Here is a 20,153-nt window from a genome sequence, read left to right as displayed (position 1 = left end):
ATTAAAGCAGTCCTAGACTTTTGTTATATTTCACAAAGCTTGGTTCAACCGAGCTTATGGCCGTGAACTCTATAATGAACCACGCGATCACTTGTGGTAGGTAACGTTACCAATCCGCCAAAACATTGAGGATCCATAATATTTTCATTAGCCCAATAAAGCACGCGGACTTCTACATACAATCAACACCTCAACCCATCAGATTCAACCCACGCCCACAAGCCTATGACTGTGACTGGGAACGCTAACTGGCTGGACCAATTTGTGAGTTAAAAGCAGTCCTAGACTTTGTTATATTTCACACAAAGCCTGTTCAACGAGCTATACCGAGAACCTTGTATGTAGAAGTCCGCTGCTTTATTGGGCTAATGAAATATATGTTCCTGTGTCTTGCCGATTTGGTAAAAGTTACTCTGACCACCTAAGTGATACGGTTCATTAATCCTTATCCAAAATCCTTGGGACCAGATGCATTTTTTTTGGAATTTGATTAGAATGGTTAGTTTTTTTTTTTCTTTTTTTTTTTCTTTTTTTTTTTTACAGGATCAGCCCACCGGGCAGCAGGTCACTGACTCACATTGGGGCCTTGGGTAAAAATATAATACTACTACTACTACTACTACTACTACTACTACTAATAATAATAATAATAATAATAATAATAATAATAATAGAACAAGAAATGTATAGTTTCTCACTTTTGATCTTTTTTTCATTCTTGTATTTCTTTTATTATTATTATTATTTCATTATTACAGTAATTGCATTATTGTTATTATTATTATTATTATTATTATTATTGTTATCATTCTTATTTTATTTTTGTGTATTTTTATTAAAATTTTTATTTATTATGAATAATTATTATTATTATAGTCATTATTATTATATTATTATTACCGAGTATATAATTATTATTACTATTACATTTTCATCCTGAGGCCCATGTGGGTCAGTGACATGTCTGCAATAACACCCACATAATAATAATAATAATAATAATAATAATAATAATAATAATAATAATAATAATTTATAATAATAATATTAATAATAAAAAAAATTGTTCAATAAATTTTTTTTCGGTTTTCGAATTTGATAAAGAGTTGTCAACCTGTATATATATATATATATATATATATATATATATATATATATATATATATATATATATATGTATACAGAGGGGTATGCTATAATGAACGCTTTATATAACGAATATTCCTATAACGAACGGTTTTTCCTATAACACTGAAAATGCTATAACGAACGAAACTCCTACAACGAACAGTATTTTTTATCATTTTCTCTCAGCTAAATAAAACTGTCTGGCATTGGCCTGAATAAAATCCCTAAGTGGGCCGCTGCCCTCTAAACTCTAAAGGATAGACTCGCCTGACAATGATCCATAACCTAACCATCCCTATTTACGTATCACCTGAAAATTAGACACACCAGCTTAATTTACCCAAAGATTAATCACTCTAACGCAAACCTAAACTAAATTACCCAAACCTAATGTAAATCAACCTAACCTAACCCGATTTAACATAACCTAACTTTACCTATCTTAACTTAACCGAACTTAATATAACAACCCACCCTAATAAATTTAACCCAATCTAACCATACATAACCTAAAGTAAACTATCTTAACCTAACCTAGACAGGTAGCGTTAAGATGGTTAATCATCAAATGAAATTAGCGAGGGAGGGGCAAATCTTCAGGTGACCCATATTTACTTGAATGACCAATTAATATTCTAATTTATGTCAACTAGTTCTCAGTATGGAACACAAGTCACTCCTAGATGAGACAGTCACGTTGGGAAAACAAACGGAAACAAACATAAGAAATAATCAACAAACAGAAAGTATTATTGATGTTAAAAGTTACTTTTAAAAAAGTAGTTTTAATTAAGATTGAATGTTTGTGTGTGTGTGTGTGTGTGTAGCACACAGGGTGGTGAAATGCATCTAGTGTGGCAGCATTATGTTAGTGTTAAGCTGCAAGCACTGCTTGCTCCCCCTCGCTTTCGGCGGCCGCTGCTGGCTAGCACTCATGACGAACAGGGAAGCAACTTGCATAAGTCTTCCTCTACCAGTACACAGCCTTCTCACCATCAAGACTCTTGCTGTGCCTCCTCGTGGCAACACACGGTAACTAGGTGCCTCGTGGGCCCAGGATAGACCAGCAAGGGATCTTGGAGTAGCAGTGGGCCCCAGAGAGACGGCGCATAGGCCCACTGGCATGTGGGCACATTCTGCCGCCTACCAGCCATTGCCCCGCTGCCTTGCGTATTAACTTTGGTAGGTGTAAGGCTACGGGAGAAACCCCAAACGAAAAATCTGCGGTGGAGCCCCGCATCAGGCAGACATGCTTACAGCGCTCCAACAAGACCCCAACGGCAGTACAGGCGGAAGAGGTAACCACCATGGAAACCCAACAACTACACCGGCGGACGAAGGCAATGCCTGGTGGACAGGCTACTAAGGCGAAACCCAACAAACTGGGCTATTGGCAGTCCATTGCAACTCTCCCTCTCCCCAGTCGTTGCAACACTTGCACCACTGGATTAGGAAAAGGGAGAGTCAATATGTGTGTTGCAGCTTGCGCTCCTGCCTCACCACATATATATAAAACTCACGTGCAGCCCTTATGAGGAGCCACTCTGCTCACCCCACATGAGGAGGAGGCTAGAAAAGGTGCCCTAAACATAGCCTGCCTAAAAACCCAACCTGACTGGGCAACCGCACCCAGTAAGGTCATCCTAATGCAGTCAAACACACAATCACAGACCCAAACAAAAACAAACAATACAACCTCTTGTGGTCACTGCATGGAATGTCAGGACCCTTCTGGATACTGGCACAAATGGGCATCCTGAAAGAACTGCCCTTGTGGCAAAAGAGGTGGCTAGGTTTAACATCGACATAGCAGCCATTAGTGAGACCCAGCTCCCAGATGAGGGCCACTCACAGAACTGGGTTCTGGTTATACCTTCTTCTGGAAGAGTAAGCCTGCTGCGGAGAGAAACAGCATTTATGGAGTTGGCTTTGCCATCCGCCAACGCATCCTACATAGGCTAACTGAAATGCCTATTGGGATCAATGAGCACCTCATGACGCTTCGAGTCCCAGTGAATCACTCATGTCATGCCTTTTTCATCAGTGCAAGCGCCCCAAAACTGGATGCAGAGGATGACATCAAGGAGGCCTTTTACGCCGACCTCGACAGAGTGCTAACCTCTATCCCCAGAGAAGACAAGGTTGTGCTCCTTGGCGACTTCAATGCCAGAGTTGGCGGAGAAGCTAACATTTGGCAGGGAATCCTAGGGAGAAATGGGCTAGGGAAGTGTAATCCCAACGGCCTACTGCTCCTCAGCAAGTGTGCTGCACACACATAACTGTCACCAATACCTTGTTTAGGCAGGCCGACAAGTTCAAGGGTTCGTGACAACACCCACGATCCAAACACTGGCATCTCATTGACTACACCACTGTCAGAGAAAGAGATCGCCGAGATGTCCTCATCACCGGTGCCAGGCGTGGCTCAGACCACTGTAACACTGATCATCGACTTGTCAGAGCCAAGCTCTCACTTCACGTCACTCCAAAACAACGAAGGTTTTTTTTTTTTTTTTACGGGAATTAGCCCACCCAGGCACAGGTCACTGACCCACATCGGGACCTGGGGGGGGGTAATAATAATAATAATAATAATAATAATAATAATAATAATAATAATAATAATAATAATAATAATAATAATAATAATAATAATAATAATAATAATAATAATAATAATAAAGAACCACAAAGAAATACAAAATGAAAAAAAATCAAAAGTGAGGAATAATATATGTATGTTGTGTTGTCAATAGTAAAAGAAACAATTGAGACTCTGCAATTATGTGTAAATGAGGCAGAAAGTCAGAATAGCAACCTGGGACTTGGTCACAATTTTCGTGATGCCATGTGGCAGCAAGATCTACCATAGACAACACATTATGCTTCCAATATCTTCCCAGGCGGTAGTACCTCCCTGTTTGGCAGCTGCCTCCAGAAGAGGTTTTAATTCTAAGTGTCTGGAGGATCCAGTGGTAGCACATGCTTTAAGAGAGCAGCTTGAACATGGGCTTATGAACAACCCAACAGCAAACAACGTGAATCCCAGTGCCGAATGAGATACTTTCAGCACTGTTATGACAAAAACCTGCCGAGAGACCCTCATCCAGATCAAAAGAATACACCAGGACTGGATTGATGAAAATGACCTGGCAATTAAAGTACTCATCGATGATAAATTTGCTGCCTTTACTGACTGGCAAAACAACCCTCAGTCTCAGCCCAAAGCTGATACCTTCTGCAAGAAGAAAGCGAATGACCAGTGGGAACTTTGCAATCTAAAGAATGACTGTTTAAAAATAAAGCATGCAAAATACAACAAAAATCCAGATAGGCGCAAGATGCGTCAATTTTTCAATTTCATTCAAACATTTTATGGGCCAATCACTCGTGGCTCAGCCCCCCTCCGCTCATCTGATGGTAACTTCATAATTAAAGGCGATGAAAGCCTTCTTCAGCGCTGGAAAGAGCACTACCAAACATTGCTCAACCGAAACACCAATGTGGATGTCCTGACTACCCAGTAGGTCTCTCAGCATCCAGAGCTGATCCACCTCAGCTATCCTCCATCCCTGGATGAGGCAGCTACTGCTATCAAACAGATGAAAAATAACAAAGCCTCAGACCTTGATGGAATCCCAGCCGAGGTGTATAAAGCTAGAGGACCTCTGCTTACCAGCCGTCTCAACTCTCTCTTTGAGAATATATGGGAAAAGGAGGAAATCCTCAAAGCTCTTAAAGATGCCTCCATTGTTAATATTTATGAGAAGAAGGGAGACCGGTCAGAGCGTGGCAACTACCGTGAGATCTCACTGCTATACGTAGCTGGGAAGATTATCGCCCGAGTCCTCCTTAACAGACTTCTTCCTGAGGCGGAAAACTTCCTCCCAGAATCTCAATGTGGTTTTCGATCAGTGGTTCCCAACCTTTTTTGGCTGTGACCCTAAATTTTCCAACAATACGGTGTCGTGACCCTCAGGCATATAATATATTATATACCTTGAATGTTAAGCAAAAATTTTTTTAGGACTTTATGATAAGTATTATATTTTCAAAATTGTCTGAGGGCCCCTCGCGAACCTGATTTGGGTCGCGACCTGAGGTTAGGAGCCGCTGTTTTAGACCATCACGTGGCACCACTGACATGATCTTTGCTGCCTGCCAGATACAGGAAAAGTGCAGAAAACAGGGTCGTGACATGTACATGGCTTTCATCGACCTAACCAAGGCCTTCTACTCGGTCAACAGGGAAGCCCTCTGGTAGACCTTCAGCCGTTTTGGCTGCCCACCAAATTTCATCCCCATTGTGATGCAACTCCACGATGGTATGAATGGCAGTGTCCTGCACAATGGGACCCAGTCTGAGTTCTTCCCCATCCAACCAGGGGTTAAACAAAGGTGACTGGCACCAACTCTCTTTTCCATTTTCTTGGCTGACTTCCTTAATCATGCCAGTGCCAATTTAGTCGGCGGGGTGGACATTGAGTACCGGGTGAAGGGGGTCTTTTCAACATAAGACGACTCCAAGCAAGAACTAAGGTGTCGGCAGATTCCATTACTGAACTTCAGTATGCAGACGACCTCACCCTTGTTGCTCACTTTCAACACGACCTACAGGAGATCCTGAACACCTATGCAGATGCGTATGCACACTTCGGCCTTGAGGTAAATGTATATAAGACTGGAACTCTCTTTCAACCTGCCCCTGGTTCAGACACACCTCCACCATCCATCCAGCTTAACAGTACTACCCTCTCTAATGTTACCCACTTTCGGTATCTCGGCTCCCACCTGTCCACCACCGCAGACATAGATGAAGAGATTCGGCATCGGATCAGATGTGCGTCTGAAGCCTTTGGCGGGCTCCAAAACTGTAAGGAGCTGAAATTATCGACAGAGCTGCACGTATATCGAGCAGTGGCCCTCCCCACCCTGCTAACTGGCAGTGAGACATGGGTCACATACAGGAGGCACCTCAAGGCACTTGAAAACTTTCACCAACGTAGTCTACGTTCCATCCTCCGAGTTTGCTGGGAAGACAAGAGAACAAATGCCAGTATTCTTGCTGATACCAACTGTAGGAGCATCGAGGCTACCATTACCCATGAACAACTATAATGGACTGGCCATGTTACCTGCATGGACGACAGTAGACTACCAAAGCAACTACTATACAGACACTGAACGAATAGTAAATGTAATGCCGGTGGGCAATTGAAAAGGTGTATGGATAGTCTTACGACAAACCTGAAAAAAGTGCCAAAACGGCCCCCTCACCTGGGAGTCTATTACGCCACATCGTAACGCTTGGAGGAGCACCACACGAGAAGGTGTCAATACTTTCGAGTTAGTCTGACTGCAAACCGAGGCAGATAAGCGCCAATGCCGGAAAGGCGCTGCCATCGCCCCTCCCGCACTAGATGCAGGCCTCCACATGTGCAACGAATGTGGATGACCCTGCGGGTCCCGTATCGGCCTCTTTAGTCATCTCAAAACTCACCAGCCAATGTGACAAACTCAGGGCCGGAGTCAGGAGTGGGCAAAGTGGGCAGCTGCCCAGGGGCCTCCACAATCTGGGGGCCTTCACATATTACAATATTTTATTTATTTGTTTATTCATTTGGATTATTTTTATTTCATTCTTTAAAATTCATGTTTATCTATTCCATCACGTAAAACTATGTTCAGCAAGAAGCGTGATAGAAATTAGGCTAGCTACTTGGACAGAACCATTATTTGAGTAGAGGTTTATCTGATTAATAATGCAAAGAATCATCTCTCTGTAATAACTAATAATACATTCTTTTCTGTGAAGTCTCTTGAAAATTTTTGACATGTGCGGTAGTAGCTATATCAGGGCTGGTCGACTTGAAACCACATGAATGACTCCAGTCATGTCTCACTTTTGTGTGTGATGGGAATTTGTACACTGTCAATAAATATAGTTAATTAAAAATTTCTCAATGTTCTAATTTCCTCAATATAACTGCATATGGCTTCAAAATTCTCCAAAGAAGTGTTCAAATTTCGAAATTTTCCCGGGGGCTTACAGCGCCCCCCGGAATTCCAAGATGTTTAGGCTCGCTTCACTCGTCACCCCACCCTCTTGGGTAGTTATAATGAGGGGGGCTTCCACAAAGAGGCTGCCCATGGGCCTCCACAGGTCTAAATCCGGCACTGGACAAACTTAATAACTCATATCATTGTATCATAGCTGGATGATCATCATACTCGATTCCGAGTGACAGCAAAGTAGTGTGTGTGTGTGTGTCCTCAGGCAGTAGTCCATCAGGAGTATCGTGTTTTTGCCATGACCTTGTGCTATTTCTCTATCGTCACTTCCGGATGTTGACATCCTCTTTATCAAGAAATAGAGTGTGAATGTGTGTGTGTGTGTGTGTGTGTGTGTGTGTGTGTGTGTGTGTGTGTGTGTGTGTGTGTGTGTGTGTGTGTGTGTGATAACCCCAGAACTACAAATTTCTAAAACTTGAAAGTTAAATTTTATCTAGAATTAAAATACAGTAATTCATGAACCCCCAAATCACCAAGAATCGTAAGAAAAAATCCCTTAAGTAAAGATATGAAAAGGGCAAAATCCCAATTCTAAGGTCCGTACGTTAAATCACCAGACCCCCTACAGCAGGGGTTCTCAACCAGGGGGGAATTTCCCCCCTCAGGTTTTCAGGGGGAAACTGATACTAATATGGAAAAAATAAAGGATTTTCAGTATTATATGCATATTATTTGGAATGCACTTTTTGAGGCAGACAATCTTGGAAAGGAGGGGGGAATGACATTCTGACATATGGTGAGAGGTGTTCATAGGGCAAACAAGGTTGAGAACCACTGCCCTACAGCGTCAGCCTCAGACATGGGTAATTAAAAAGCCTTGGTTTTCGCTCCGCTCCATCCATCCCCATATTTTTAAGATATTAATATAAAAATCGTTCGCACCATGCGAGAGAAATAGAGAGGTGTTTTAATAGTGTCAATTACCACCACCTATATGGGAGAGAGAGAGAGAGAATCGTCGTCCCCTTGATACGAGAGAGACGATGGTGGGGGCGATCTTATAAGCCATGTGCTGAAGACTTGGGTTTGTTGTCATAATGAGCAACTAAAAGGGTTCTTCTGTTTCCTTAAATTTATGTGGCTCAAAGTGACACTGAAGACTGGTGATTCATGGTAAGACTGGTGAGGAATGGTGATTAATGGTAAGACTGGTGAGGAATGGTGATTAATGCTAAGACTGGTGAAGATAGGCGATTCATGGTAAGACTGGTGAGGAATGGTGATTAATGGTAAGACTGGTGACGATAGGCGATTCATGGTAAGACTGGTGCTTCATGGTAAGACTGGTGCTTCATCGTAAGACTGGTGGAGATTGGCGATTCATGGTAAGACTGGTAAAGATTGGTGATTCATGGTAAAACTGGTGAGAATGGTAAGACTGGTGAGGATGGGTAATTCATGGAAAGACTGGTGAGGATTGGTGATTCACCACTGATGATTCAAGGAAAGGCTTATGATGTTACGAGGAAAATATATGAATTTTCAAGATTGATGTTTTGTGATTTTTTTATGGTTCAAACAATGTTTCAATAATTAATCAATATCACTAGTAATAAAGGTGAAGTGATAACCTCGGTAAAAACAGACCGGTAATGAATCAAGGCATAAATTAAATCAGCGTAAATTTTCCGAAGGATTTCATGTTAAAAAAAGGTCTCAGGAAAGACTGTACTTCTGTCAGAGGCACTTCATGGAAATGATTGAAAGTTACTGTAGAATTAAACGAAGGTATCTTTTAGGAAATGTTATGAACCTCGGCATTGACGATGGAGATACAGTACTGTATTAGAATTCTAAAAAATATTTACTGGCAACAGGAGGCTGCAGTGTTAGCAAATAATGCACTTTCTGATTGGTTCTAGGTCAGACAGGGAGTAAGACAAGGCTGTGTTCTATTTCCAACATTGTTTAATATATATTCAGAATTATTAACGAGAGAAGTTCTAAGAATGAAGGATTAAAAGTTCATGGTAAAGTAATAACAAATAAACGCTATGCAGGTGATACTGGTCATATCACACAGAGTGAAGCAGTTACAAACATTGGTTAACAGATAAGTGGGAAAGGGTGAAGAATATGGGTTAAAGAGTTAGTGCCGTAAAGACGAAAGTAATGGTTGTTTCCAAATTGGAAATAAATCCTAAAATAAAATTATGGTAGGCAACAGGAAGCAAAAACACGTGATTTTTTTTGGGGAAGGAACATTAACTGTGATGGTAAATAAACGAAAGAAATGAAATTAAGAATATATAAAGCAAAAACAGTACGTAATATTCTTAAAGACCTAATGAAAAGGGACATTAACTTCAATTTGAGAAAAAGGCTGCTGAAAGGCTGTAAGATTATACAGGGTGTCCGTAAAGTCCTGGTGCAGTTTAAAATATGAATAACTTAAGTTCTATAGGAGAAAAAAAAACAATCTTTAAAATGCATTGGAGAGGTAATTTATTCAAGTTTTTTCTGAGCTAAGAAATTTATTTATTCTAATTTCTCTCTTTCTGATCCTCCACATAATCTGCCCTAACACTATACTGAATGGCTTCAATAGAAGAGAAGGTGAATTGTGTCCTCTGGTTAGCCGAATTCAAGTCTGTAACAGCGGTCAGAAGAAAATTTTCGACTCATTTTCGTGGACTACTTAGAAAAGCTTGCTCTACAGACGCCACAGTATCTTCGTTTACTTCCGGTCTTCTAGTTCGTGGCTTGTCATTAACGGAACCAGTCTCTTTAAACTTCTTCCTCAGTCTTGTAATTGAATTTCTATGCGGTGCTTCCTTCTGGTAATGAATCTAAGTTATTGATATTTTAAACTGCACCAGGACTTTACAGACACCCTGTATACAGCAAGAACTGTTGTGTGGGTAAGAAGTGTGGACACTTGCAGCAGACACTAGAAAAAGGTTAGAGGCCTTTGCAATGTGGTCTTATAGGCGAATGCTAAGAATAAGCTTCACTGACAGGAAAACAAACTAAGAACTAAGATTAGCAAAAACTTAAAGAAAAATACTTAAAATTTACAGAAAAATAAAATGAGATCCTCCGGGCATATAATTAGGGCTAAGGGATAATAACAGAAATATTAATGGGCAAAATTGAGGGTAGGAGGGCCAGGGGAAGGCAGAGACTGGGGTAGATAAACGAAATGAAAAGCTGGGTCCCCAGAGATATGCAAAATCTTGGAGGATTAGTAAAAACAGCCCGAGAATACCTAGAGTGGAAGACAGTGATATATTGTAAACACGGGAGAAGCTTTTACTGGTTATATTATAAACATGAAAAACGTTTACTGGTTATATTGTAAACACGAGAGAAGCTTTTACTTGCTATACTGTAAACAAGAAGCGTGTTCTGACTAGTGTTATCACTTGTGAAACGTTTACTGGCAAAGGAGCAAACATATGTTGAAAGTTTAATAATTATTATATAAACGTTCACTAGCCATCGGGTCAAAAGTAAGAAACGCTTTTTTGGCCATAGTGTTATCATGTGACAAGCGTTTTGTGGTCATAATGTACAGTACTCAACTTCGAATGTTTTCAGCTACAAGTTATTATCGTCAAGGACCTTGCCTCACTACTCTATACCTGAGGGTTCTTTTCCACAAGGGCAGGACGTGGCCACAAACACACTCAAAACTCTCACTCTGTGTACAAGGTCACCCAATAACACACAATGTATCTATCTACCTAACACACGGTCTCTCTCTAAACACACTGAGCCTCCCTAACGCACGCTGTCCCTCCCTAACACACGCTGTGCCTCCCTAACGCACGCTGTCCCTCCCTAACACACTCTGTGCCTCCCCAACACACGCTGTGCCTCTCTAACACACTCTGTGCCTCCCTAACACACTCTGTGCCTCCCTATCACACGCTGTGCCTCCCTAACACACTCTGTGCCTCCCTAACACTGTGCCTCCTAACACCGCTGTGCCTCCCTAACACACTCTGTGCCTCCTAACACACGCTGTGCCTCCCTAACACACTCTGTGCCTCCCTAACACACTCTGCCTCCTAACACGCTGTGCCTCCCTAACACACGCTGTGCCTCCCTAACACACTCTGTGCCTCCCCAACACACGCTGTGCCTCCCTAACACACTCTGTGCCTCCCTAACACACACTGTGCCTCCCTAACACAAGCTGTGCCTCCCTAACAGCTCTGTGCCTCCCTAACACACGCTGTGCCTCCTCCCCACCTTGCGCTTGTCTACCTGTACACACACATACAATGTCTACCTACACATACATACAATGTCTCTCCTGTACACACACCTACACTGTCTACCTGTACACACCTACACTGTCTACCTGTACACACACCTACACTGTCTACTGTACACACACCTGCTGTCTACCTGTACACACACCTACACTGTCTACCTGTGCACACACCTACACTGTCTACCTGTACACACCTACACTGTCTACCTGTACACACACCTACACTGTCTGCCTGTACACACACCTACACTGTCTACCTGTACACACACCTACACCTGTCTACCTGTACACACACACACCACACTGTCTACCTGTACACACACCCACACTGTCTACCTGTACACACACCTACACTGTCTACCTGTACACACACCTACACACTGTCTACCTGTACACACACCTACACTGTCTACCTGTACACACACCTTCACTGTCTTCTGTACACACACCTACACTGTCTCCTGTACACACACCTACACTGTCTACCTGTACACACACCTACACTGTCTACCTGTACACACACCTACACTGTCTACCTGTACACACACCTACACCTCTACATGTGCACAATCTAAACTGTCTGCCTGTAAACACACCTACACTGTCTACCTGCTTACACACTACACTGTCTACATGTACACATACCTACACTGTTTCCCTATAAACACACGTACCTGTACACACACACACACAACACTGTCGACCTGTACACACACCTACACTGTCTACCTGTACACACCTACACTATCTGTACACACACCTACACTGTCTACATGTACACACATCTAGACTGTCTACCTGTACATACACACCTACACTGTCTACCTGTATACACCTACACTGTCTACATATACACACACCTACACTGTCTACCAGTACACACACCTACACTGTCTACCTGTATACATACCTAAAATGTCTACTTGTACACACACCTACACTGTCTACCAGTACACACACCTACACTGTCTACCTGTACACATACCTAAAATGTCTACCTGTACACACACCTACACTGTCTACCAGTACATACCTAAAATGTCTACCTGTACACACACCTACACTGTATACAGTACACACACCTACAGTACACTGTCTACCATGCACACACCTGTATGCAGTACACACCTACAGTGTCTGCCTGTCCACCTAAAAGCACACACACCCACACTGTCCGCCCAGCACACACCACACTGTCCACCAGGCAACACCCACACCACCCCACTCCAGCACACACCCACACTGGGTCTACCTGTACACACACCCACACCGCCCACCTGCACACACACCCACACTCCACCACAAACACCTACACTGTCTACCTGCACACACACACCTACACCAGCCCACTGCACACACACACCTGCACTGCTCCACTGCACACCACACTGCCCAACACCCCACACACCCACACTGGGTCTACCTGGGTACACACCACACCGTCTAACTGTTCACACACCCAAACTGGACTGTACACACACCCACACTGTCTACATGTGCACAATCCTAAACTGCTGCCTGTAAACACACTCCACATCAGTTCACCTGCACACACCCCTACACCGTCTACATGCACACACACTCCCCACACTGTTTCCCTAGTAAACACACGTACCTGTACACACACACACACACCGGTCGACCTGCACACACACCCACACCGTTCACCTGTACACACACCCACACCATCTACCTGTACACACACACCCACACCCTGCGTCTACATGCACACACATCTAGACTGCCCACCGTACACACACTTCACTCACACTGTCTACCCGTATACACCTACACCGTCTATACATACACACACCCACACTGTCTACCAGCACACACACCCACACCGTCTACCTGCATACATACCCACAAAATGTCTACACTTATACACACACTCACACTGTCTACCAGCACACACACACCCACACTGTCTACCTGCACATACCCAAAATGTCCACCTGCACACACACACCCACACCGTCTACCAGCACACATACCCAAAATGTTCCTACCTGTACACACACCTGCTGGCACACTGTCTACCAGTACACACACCTACTTGTATACCAGTACACACCCTACAGTGTCTGCCTGTACACACACACCCCCAAGAACACATTTGAATGAAGGAAAGTGCAATTTTATTGACCCGCTACTGGGCAATCCTGCTTACACCCAACCCCTAGCTGTTTCAAGGGCAAGTGGTTCAAACCTATGTTTGAAGCTATCCAGCGTATTCTGAGTTAATGATATCTTGGTAACTTGTTCCATCATCCAATGCCACTTGTTTCTAAACCAGTGCTACGTATTTCACGCTAGAAATCTAAATTTGTCTAATTTAAAACCATTGTTACGAGTTCCTGGTTGGGGCTGATACCTTTTGTAATGTCCCCTTTGTTTTAACCCTCGACTTCCATTTATACACTCCCTATCATGTCGCCCCTCACTTCTATCTCGAGTGAGTGCAAATTACATGCCAACCTGTCTCTGTACTAAAAGGTTCCTGATGCCTGGACAGTCTTGTCATTCTCCTTGGATTCTTCCAAGGATTCCATCCATTCTGTAACACGGTGATCAGAACTGAACTTGCGTAATCCAGGTGGAGGTCTCACAAGCCTAGATAATATTAAGATGACCTTGCTAATTTGGTAACTAACACTTTAGCGAACCCAAGTACTTTATTAGCCTTGTTACTTGTTAAAACACATTGTTTTACTTGCCTAAGATCTACTAATCACTACTCCTAAATCTCTGCAGTCGGAATCCACAATGGTACCGTTGTTCATCTGGTAACTGGTTTCCCTGTTTACATCTCCCATACTGAGTAATTTACATTTGTCCACATTGAATTTCATCTGCCATTTTTCCGACCATTCGAAAAATTTGTTTAGATCTTCCTAGTTTTGCAGAGTCCTCGTCAGATTTAATTACACGTCCTATTTTAGTGTCATCAGCAAATTCTACTTATAAGCGTTGTCTATGCCGATATCTATGTCGTTTGGTGTACATAATAAATACACGGTCCAAGTACTGAGCCTTGGGGAACCCACTAGTGACGTTTGCTCCAATGCGATTTCCGTGCCGCTTTACGCTCACTCGCTGTTTCCTGTCCCGTAACCACGCCCCTAATCCATTTAAGGACATTATGATGCCATGTGCTTCACTCTTCTAATTCGTCTTTGTGGGGACTTGTAGAAGACTTTATAAAGTCGAGATAAAGCACATCATAATTGTGCCTCTCGTCCACCGAGCCTGAAAAACTGATGAAAATGTAAATAGATTAGTTAGACATGAACGCCCGCCAGGAAGCCTTTGTTGGGAATCATTGACTGTCCTAGGCTTCCAGGTGGTTTCTGAATAGAGTTGAAATGATTGATTCTAGTAATTTGCTCAGCTAATGATATTAGATCGATTGGGCAGTAGTCAGAGGATAGTGATCTATTCTCCTTCTTGAAAATCTGTAATATATCTCTCTTTTCACTATCCTCCAGATTCTGTACTAGTGCTGTTTTAATGACATGTAAAACAACTTTTGCTAAGGGCATACTAAGCACTTCCCTTACATTCCTTTTTAATACTCTGGCAAATATCTCATCGACCAGGTGACTATTAGGCTTCAGTTTGTCTATTTGCTAAATAACATCGTTACTAGTCACTATCCGCTTGGATTTGTTTTCTTCAGTTATCTCTGAACAGACGGTGCCCAGGTATCATGTTTAAATTTTTGCATAAAATCATTGAAAAATATTTATTCAGATTATTGTTCATTCACAGCTATCAGTTAGTCACGGTATTCGAACGTATTATCCAATCTTATCTCTAAGTTTAGTTTGATACATTTGTAGAATCTTGGGGTTTGTTCGCTTCCTTGCTATCTTCAGTTCATTTTATTTCTCTTGGTTTTAACTCGTCTTAACTCTTTACCAGCCAATACCTTTATAATACTCCTGGAGGTAAATTTCGCCACGAATTTATCCTTCACTTGTTAGCCTTCCTTTTATTAATATTAGTCTTTAAATAATTATTTATCCATTTAGGGTCATTATTGTTGTCTGATCTGAGTTTTTTGTATGGTATGTTCTGCCTTTTGTGCATTATAACTCGTTGTTTAAAATTGTCGAACCCGCAATCTCAGATCTGTTTTTCAGGTCGGTGTCATCTGTCAGATTCACGCCCAAGCTGATACCCCTCTCTCTGGCTGCCTCCTTTAAACTTTTTTTATCAAAGTTTGCCCTTCTGAAATTGGGACTTTGAATGGAATTATCAATACGTCTGACCTGAAAAATCTAACTGAATCTAATTTCTTTTGTGATCGCTGTTTGCAAGTGCTGCTCTCTACCTCGACATTGCTACTGAGGTTTTCTCTGTTCGACAGAATCCAAATCGAGTATATTATTACCCCGGTGGCTCTGGTTATAAGCTTAATTTTGTGAAACAGTTTCTGGATCGCTTTGGTGGAAGCCCTTCTGATACTGAGTTACCCGTATATCAGTCCATAATCTATTTGGCCAAGGTTAAAATCGCTCATTATACAGACTTGTTGTATAGACGCCCCTGCCATTTCATCCCAGATAAGTCGCTCATTAACTCTATCAAGATTGGGAGGTCTATATAATACTCCTACGATTAATTTTTCCCTACCGTCGATTAATTCTATCCAAATGTTTCTGTATTCCGCTCAGTTTTTATTTCCGTATTTATTTCACATTCTCTCTCTCTCTCTCCAAACCTACCAATAACGGTACCCATCACGCACCCATGACAATTACACCACCTTGCCTCCCGAGTGCCACACACACTCACACACACACCAGTGCCGGATTAACCATGAGGCACTTGAGGCACTAGCCTCAGGCCCCCCGACTCTAAGGGCCCCAAATCCAAACATTCTCGAAGTTGAAGATATAAAACATGAACTCTGTTCAACGATGTCCCAGCAAAGTCTCACAATTCTCTGTCTCTTGCGAACATTAAATGCTATTTTGCAGAAGCTTATTATTGATGAAATCTCATTGGATAAATTTGGGTCTATTTTATCTTTATTATATATATCTTGGAGGTAGGGGTCCTGTTGATTCTTCCTGTGCCTCAGGCCCTATTGCTTAATCCGGCCCTGACACACACACACACACACACACACACACACACGCACACACACACACTTACACCACACACACACACACACACACACACACACACACACACACACACACACACACACACACACACACACACACACACACACACACACACACCAAGGTGTTAATGTACCTGAAGATGTAGAAGCCTTGTGGGTTCAGGTCACTCCCACCTCCCACCTCCGCCAGCTTGCCTCCCTCATTGTTTGTGTTTGCTATCATCCCCCCCTTGCGCACCAACCCAACCGCCAATGTACTGATTACTCATATAATAGACACTGCTGACTCCCTGAGATCCAGATTTCCATGTTCTAAACTAGTGATATGCGGTGACTTTAATGAGTTAGACATCAGTGACATCACCCAACACCTCCAACTTGCACAAATAGTTGACTTTCCCACACATGGGAATGCCATCCTGGACCTCATCATGACTGTTCTCGGCAACCACTACCTCCCCCCCCCAGCCGCTACCTCCCATGGGGCGCAGCCCCCACCTGTCTCGACTGTGGTCACCTACACCTACCATCTCACCACTGCCAGTTGTCACCAGGACTTACCGACCCACCCCTGACTCGGCCATGCGGCGTTTCGGACAATGGGTAACCGGGTATCCCTGGACTGAAGTGATCACGTTAGACGATGTGCAGAACAAGTGGGATAATTACTTGGACACTATCACCAAAGCCTGCCACCACTTCTTTCCAGCCAAGACACTGAGGATCCACCCAGATGATGTCCCATGGATTACACCCCATATCAAAAGACTAATTGAGCAGCGCAACAAGGCATACTACACAACAACCGCCTGTACAAAAGTCTACGTAACCAGTTCATCAGGGAAATCAAGTCGGCCAAGAAGTCTTATCATCCAGGAAAGTGCACAGCCTCAAGGAAGTCGGCATCGGTCAGTGGTACTCCAAGGTAAAAGATCTCTGTGGTCTTAACCGCCAGTCTCCCACACTTCCTTTCATCTCACATTTACCTAGTGAGGAGGGAGCTGAGATAATTAATAAGCACTTTGCTACCATATGTCATACCCTACCCAGTCTTGACCTCACTCTCCTCCCGGCTTACTTACCTTCCCCCTCACCCCCACCCAGTGTTCAACCATTTGAAATCGCCAACAAACTCCTGAAATTTAAATCCAAACACTCCACGACCCCAATTGACCTCCCAATCAAAATATACAAGGAGTTTGCAGTCGAACTTGCCACCCCCCTCTGTTCTATTATTAATGCATCCCTCAGACAAAGCAAATGCTCTAATGAATGGAAAACCGCATTTGTCACCCTTATCCCCAAGGTTACCACACCACAGTCCCCTAATGACCTCAGGCCAGTTGCCATTACCCCCATTCCCAGTCTACTCTGTGAAGACTTTGTGTTTGAGTGGGCATTTGCTAGAATCTATCAGTCAATTGATCCACAACAATTTAGCAATATGAGGACCTCCTCTACATCACACTGCTTAGTTAGTTTTCTGGATTTCCTGCACATAAACCTGCAGAAACGTAAGATATCACTGGCCGTTGCCCTTGTTGACTTCAGGAAGGCTTTTGACCTTGTTGATCACTGCACTGTATCAACAAGGCCATTGCACTAGGGCTGCCTACCAACCTGGTCTTATGGCTCACTGATTTCTTGAGTGGACACCGTCAGGCAGTGAGGTATCAGGGTTCTGTCTCCACATTCCAACACCTCACCTGCGGTGTTCCCCAGGGGACCAAGATGGGACCACTGTGCTTCCTCATCCTGATCAACGATGCTCTATCGGACACTCCTCACAGGTGGAAGTACGTGGATAACTGCACTGTGGGGGTTTCAGTGGACAACACTGCACCAGACTACTCATCGCTACAAGGCACCCTGGACAGGCTACAGGCATGGACTACAGAGAACAAGGGCAGCATCAACCACACCAAAACTGTAGTCATGCACACCAATACCGCCACCACTCCAGTGCAAGCTTCAGCAGTCACAGTGGGTGCCCATCCTCTGCAGTTACTACAGTCTGCCAAACTCCTGGGTGTTACCATAGACCACAAACTGGACTGGAAGGCCCATGTAAACAACACAATCAAGGCAGCCTTGTACCAACTCTACATGCTACGATGACTTAGGTAACTTGGGACACCCACGCCAGAGCTGAGGACTATCTACAACGCCTTTATTCTCCCCAAACTAACGTATGCGTCACCAGCCTGGTCGTCTTCTCTCAACTCCACCCAACAACGTCGGCTAGAGAAGGTACAGAAACGGGCCTGCAGAATCATGCTCGGCGCAGACTACTCCGGCTACATCAACGCTCTCTCCACCCTGGAAATGCCATCCCTCAGTGACCTCCACCACCAAGCACTAGCAAGGTTTGGCAGTGGACTACTGCACCATCCTCGTCATCGCCACCTCCTGCCACCGGCAGTCCCCCACCCACCTCGCGCAGTCCGCCACTACAACAAAATTCAGCCCACAAGAGCCCACACTGATAGATATAAGAACAGCACCATCCCATCTCTTGTTAAAATAATAAACAACTCCTGATTTATGTACTGTACAGCCCTGTAAATGTATTGAACGCATATCATTATGTCTAAATCAAATGTAAGTTTGTATATTTTCAGCCACCGGCTGCAACTCTATTAATAAACCGTTTATTATTATTATTATTATTATTATTATTATTATTATTACACACACACACGTCTCAGATGTATACAACAGTCAATAATTGAACACACAAAAATACAAAATATTGTCGTATACAAAAACAAACATAAAATATAATATAAAAATAACTTACAGATGAAAAGTGGGGGAAAAAAATCCGTTTTACCATCATCACTATTAGCCCAAAATGTTTCCTTCACATTGCTTACATTTAATCACAGTTGGTACAGAGCTGACAGCTGACAACACAGACAGTTGACACATTGACAGGTGACACACTGACTGTGTATCTGTCTGCCTGACTGTTGTGAGCCAGATTATTTGTAGCATATATATATATATATATATATATATATATATATATATATATATATATATATATATATATATATATATATATATATATATATATATATATATATATATATATATATATATATATATATCCGTGTCTGTGTGTCTGTGTGTGTGTGTGGGTAATTGCCCAATAGTGATAACTTCTTCGTATCTTCTTTTTTATTTGTAAACTTCTGAATGCCCATAGACACTCATGTAGAACATAATAATAGCTTAATAGAAACACTACCCTAACCTGCAGTACTTAACTATATTTGGTTATCTTATGATAGTAAACGACTTCTTCAAAGAAATTGAACAAATCTATCATATACAAATTAATTTCCATTGAGTTGTAACAATAAAAACAAAAAGTTATGCTTATTAGGCAAAAACGTCAGTTGTTGCCTTTTAAAGTTTAATCTGTGATTATTATCCCGGGGGGGGGGGGGATTTTAACATTACCATTCTTTACGAGCCAACGCACGCCACCAACCCAACCCGAGAGTTCTACAAACATACAAAAATACATACATGTACATACATACATAAATAATAAGAATGGTTGCCCCTCCTGTAACGAGCATGGCCGGC

General features: G+C 42.7%; 1 protein-coding gene across 1 annotated transcript in view; it reads right to left on the bottom strand.

Moving 5' to 3' along the window:
- LOC121873109 (dual specificity tyrosine-phosphorylation-regulated kinase 2-like) overlaps nt 1–20,153 on the bottom strand; it is a 47,818-nt gene that overhangs the window by 16,375 nt on the left and 11,290 nt on the right. The gene's annotated exons all lie outside the window — the stretch shown is intronic.

The sequence above is a fragment of the Homarus americanus genome, unplaced genomic scaffold (assembly GCF_018991925.1).
Source record: "Homarus americanus isolate GMGI-L3 unplaced genomic scaffold, GMGI_Hamer_2.0 scaffold32929, whole genome shotgun sequence".
Classification (NCBI taxonomy): Eukaryota; Metazoa; Arthropoda; class Malacostraca; order Decapoda; family Nephropidae; genus Homarus; species Homarus americanus.
This window is presented reverse-complemented; position numbering and strand designations above follow the sequence as displayed.